The sequence below is a fragment of the Sander lucioperca genome, chromosome 2, assembly GCF_008315115.2.
Source record: "Sander lucioperca isolate FBNREF2018 chromosome 2, SLUC_FBN_1.2, whole genome shotgun sequence".
Classification (NCBI taxonomy): Eukaryota; Metazoa; Chordata; class Actinopteri; order Perciformes; family Percidae; genus Sander; species Sander lucioperca.
In genome coordinates, this window is record NC_050174.1 from 32,858,812 (window position 1) to 32,863,811 (window position 5,000).

Consider the following 5,000-nt stretch of genomic DNA (forward strand, 5'->3'; position numbering starts at 1 on the left):
TTCCCCAAAAAAACTCCCCCATCAGTGGTATGTTCCAGCATCATTCTGCCCTATATTTAGGTCTCTAGTGGCGTCGCCCTCTAGTGGCCGTAGTAGGTCTGACAGGAGCAACGCAGGAAGTAAGGTGAGGAAGTATTCACCTTTTTCAGCCCCGCCCATTTTTAAAATTTCTTGACTTCCACTTTGTCTTTAAACTTCCGGTCGGCTAGCTACGGCTAGTTAGCTACGGCTAGTTAGCTACATTGAAAAACCCGGCGAATTAGCATGGAGTGGCTAACGTGGGAAGAGGCCAAACAAACGACAAACAAACACAGGACTGTCCCCCAGGAGACCGGGGGTTCAAGTCCCGTTAGAAAAGAAAAGGAAACGGAGAGGTTTTTTTAACTTTAGGGAACAAACGGAGCTACGTCACGTTCTGCGTCACCATGGTAACCTTCAGGAAGTGATGTCACGTCTGATTTGAACCCAAAACCTCCATCTTTATATCAACTTAACGTAGTAGTTTTGGTGTCTAAACCTAACCAGACTGGGACCGTTTTCACAACGTTAACCACGTTACCTTCTCTGGTTTACATGTGAGGACGTAGTTCCTGCCACCACTAGGGGGCGCTGACTTATGAAGCGCTCCTGTGGGTCAGATTAGAGGGGGGGTGGGGGGGAATAATATTGCACAGGTGTGTTGTTGTCTTCAGTCCCAGCGGTCGCCGTTTCTGAGAAAACGTAGATTTGTCTCTGATCAAAAAATATGAAAGACTTCCACTTCCACTCCGGAGGTGTTGATGCTCAGAACAGCTGTAGGACGAAGGGACGGACATTCCTGCAGTTCTACATGATGCATCAAGTCAAAAGAGACAGAAAATCTCTGCAGACCCCTCACATCCTGGTAGAGCTTAGAAAACATCGGGCCCAAAACATCCAGCCCGACCCTACCTGAGCCCGTGCACGTTGTGTCCGAGCCCGGCCCGACACATTAACTGTAATTATGAGCCCGATTTAAACCTGACATTATTTTAATACGTGGGCCGTTATAACTGACGTTCTCAACTACAATTCAGAGTTGTTTGAACTACAGAAATCTGTTCAGAATTATCTTAATAAATACCGGTAATGCAACAAGGACGAAGCCTGTAAACTGGCCGACAACAGTGCTGCAGAGGAGAGACACGATGTAGTCCAGTTTACCTCCCACTCAGGTCAGGACATCCACCCGGAGCTACGGGAGAAGCTGGAGAGCCAGAGCTTGCTCCCCACCCAATAAGGGTCGGGCCCAGTTCGGGCTCGGGCTCGGGCAGAGAATCTAAACTCTCCCTCTGGTAGGAGATACGAGGCTCTGCTCGCCAAAACCAGCCGACACACAGACAGCCAAGCAGTCACTCTGCTGAACGCTCAGAAATGGCCCTCGCCCTCACACTGAACCAAGTCAACCATCACTGTTCTGCTCGGTGTACGGGCAGTTTAGTGTCCCAAATCCCCCCAAAACAGTGTCCTTAATTATGAACCTGCTAACCCACCATCAGTCAGAATCCTGCAGATGGTCGCTGTATGGTGGCTGTGTGGTCGCTGTGTGGTCGCTGTGTGATGGCTGTGTGGTCGCTGTGTGGTGGCTGTGTGGTCGCTGTGTGGTCGCTGTGTGGTAGCTGTGTGGTAGCTGTGTGGTCGCTGTGTGGTCGCTGTGTGATGGCTGTGTGGTCGCTGTGTGGTCGCTGTGTGATGGCTGTGTGGTCGCTGTGTGGTGGCTGTGTGGTCGCTGTGTGGTAGCTGTATGGTCGCTGTGTGGTGGCTGTGTGGTCGCTGTATGGTCGCTGTGTGGTCGCTGTGTGGTCGCTGTGTGGTGGCTGTGTGGTGGCTGTGTGGTCGCTGTATGGTCGCTGTGTGGTCGCTGTGTGGTCGCTGTGTGATGGCTGTGTGGTCGCTGTGTGGTGGCTGTGTGGTCGCTGTGTGGTCGCTGTGTGGTCACTGTGTGGTCGCTGTGTGGTGGCTGTGTGGTCGCTGTGTGGTCGCTGTGTGGTCGCTGTGTGGTAGCTGTGTGGTCGCTGTGTGATGGCTGTGTGGTCGCTGTATGGTCGCTGTGTGGTCGCTGTGTGATGGCTGTGTGGTCGCTGTATGGTCGCTGTGTGATGGCTGTGTGGTCGCTGTGTGGTCGCTGTGTGGTCGCTGTGTGATGGCTGTGTGGTCGCTGTGTGGTCGCTGTGTGATGGCTGTGTGGTCGCTGTATGGTCGCTGTGTGGTCGCTGTGTGGTAGCTGTGTGGTCGCTGTGTGGTCGCTGTGTGGTCGCTGTGTGGTCGCTGTGTGGTCGCTGTGTGATGGCTGTGTGGTCGCTGTGTGGTAGCTGTAGGTCGCTGTGTGATGGCTGTGTGGTCGCTGTGTGGTAGCTGTGTGGTCGCTGTGTGGTAGCTGTGTGGTCACTGTGTGATGGCTGTGTGGTCGCTGTGTGGTCGCTGTGTGATGGCTGTGTGGTCGCTGTGTGGTAGCTGTGTGGTCGCTGTGTGGTAGCTGTGTGGTCACTGTGTGATGGCTGTGTGGTCGCTGTGTGGTAGCTGTATGGTCGCTGTGTGATGGCTGTGTGGTCGCTGTGTGGTAGCTGTGTGGTCGCTGTGTGGTAGCTGTGTGGTCACTGTGTGATGGCTGTGTGGTCGCTGTGTGGTCGCTGTGTGATGGCTGTGTGGTCGCTGTGTGGTCGCTGTGTGATGGCTGTGTGGTCGCTGTATGGTCGCTGTGTGGTCGCTGTGTGGTAGCTGTGTGGTCGCTGTGTGGTCGCTGTGTGGTCGCTGTGTGGTCGCTGTGTGGTCGCTGTGTGATGGCTGTGTGGTCGCTGTGTGGTCGCTGTATGGTCGCTGTGTGATGGCTGTGTGGTCGCTGTGTGGTAGCTGTGTGGTCGCTGTGTGGTAGCTGTGTGGTCACTGTGTGATGGCTGTGTGGTCGCTGTGTGGTCGCTGTGTGGTAGCTGTGTGGTAGCTGTGTGGTCGCTGTGTGGTCGCTGTGTGGTCGCTGTGTGATGGCTGTGTGGTCGCTGTGTGGTCGCTGTGTGATGGCTGTGTGGTCGCTGTGTGGTGGCTGTGTGGTAGCTGTGTGGTCGCTGTGTGGTGGCTGTGTGGTCGCTGTATGGTCGCTGTGTGGTCGCTGTGTGGTCGCTGTGTGGTCGCTGTGTGGTAGCTGTATGGTCGCTGTGTGGTCGCTGTGTGATGGCTGTGTGGTCGCTGTGTGGTGGCTGTGTGGTCGCTGTGTGGTCGCTGTGTGGTCGCTGTGTGGTCGCTGTGTGGTCGCTGTGTGATGGCTGTGTGGTCGCTGTATGGTCGCTGTGTGGTCGCTGTGTGGTAGCTGTGTGGTCGCTGTGTGGTCGCTGTGTGATGGCTGTGTGGTCGCTGTATGGTGTGTGTGGCTGTGTGGTCGCTGTGTGGTCGCTGTGTGGTCGCTGTGTGGTCGCTGTGTGATGGCTGTGTGGTCGCTGTGTGGTCGCTGTGTGATGGCTGTGTGGTCGCTGTATGGTCGCTGTGTGGTCGCTGTGTGGTAGCTGTGTGGTCGCTGTGTGGTCGCTGTGTGGTCGCTGTGTGGTCGCTGTGTGGTCGCTGTGTGATGGCTGTGTGGTCGCTGTGTGGTAGCTGTATGGTCGCTGTGTGATGGCTGTGTGGTCGCTGTGTGGTAGCTGTGTGGTCGCTGTGTGGTAGCTGTGTGGTCGCTGTGTGATGGCTGTGTGGTCGCTGTGTGGTCGCTGTGTGGTAGCTGTGTGGTAGCTGTGTGGTCGCTGTGTGGTCGCTGTGTGGTCGCTGTGTGATGGCTGTGTGGTCGCTGTGTGGTCGCTGTGTGATGGCTGTGTGGTCGCTGTGTGGTGGCTGTGTGGTAGCTGTATGGTCGCTGTGTGGTGGCTGTGTGGTCGCTGTATGGTCGCTGTGTGGTCGCTGTGTGGTCGCTGTGTGGTCGCTGTGTGGTAGCTGTATGGTCGCTGTGTGGTCGCTGTGTGATGGCTGTGTGGTCGCTGTGTGGTGGCTGTGTGGTCGCTGTGTGGTCGCTGTGTGGTAGCTGTGTGGTCGCTGTGTGGTCGCTGTGTGATGGCTGTGTGGTCGCTGTGTGGTCGCTGTGTGGTCGCTGTGTGGTAGCTGTGTGGTCGCTGTGTGGTCGCTGTGTGATGGCTGTGTGGTCGCTGTATGGTCGCTGTGTGATGGCTGTGTGGTCGCTGTGTGGTCGCTGTGTGGTCGCTGTGTGGTCGCTGTGTGATGGCTGTGTGGTCGCTGTGTGGTCGCTGTGTGTGGCTGTGTGGTGCTGTGTGGTCGCTGTGTGGTCGCTGTGTGGTGCTGTGTGGTCGCTGTGTGGTCGCTGTGTGTGGCTGTGTGGTCGCTGTGTGGTCGCTGTGTGGTCGCTGTGTGTGGCTGTGTGGTCGCTGTGTGGTGCTGTATGGTCGCTGTGTGTGGCTGTGTGGTCTGTGTGGTCGCTGTGTGGTCGCTGTGTGGTGGCTGTGTGGTCGCTGTGTGGTCGCTGTGTGGTAGCTGTATGGTCGCTGTGTGGTCGCTGTGTGGTGGCTGTGTGGTCGCTGTGTGGTCGCTGTGTGGTGGCTGTGTGGTGGCTGTATGGTGGCTGTGTGGTCGCTGTATGGTCGCTGTATGGTGGCTGTATGGTGGCCGTGTGGTGGCTCTATGGTGGCTCTATGGTCGCTTTGGGACAGTTTTTGGAAAATAAAAAACTAACCTGTCTCAAATAAGACCCTCATTATTTGGGACACTCGGTTTTTGGAAAATAATTTGGGACACTATGCTGCACGTTTACAGTTCTGCTCATCTACCTCATGTATATTTCAATCTTATAATTATAATACTGTTATTAATATTTTACCATTGCACTGAACTGCCTTGCACTTTATTTATATTTAAATCCTAAATCTCAGACTATACTCATATTGCACTATTCCGTCCCTCGCTTTTGTATATTTTTTGTAAATTTGTAAATATATTGTATTGTTATTCTGCATCTTAACAGTATTTCTTTACATTTCTTACTGTCCTTTCTG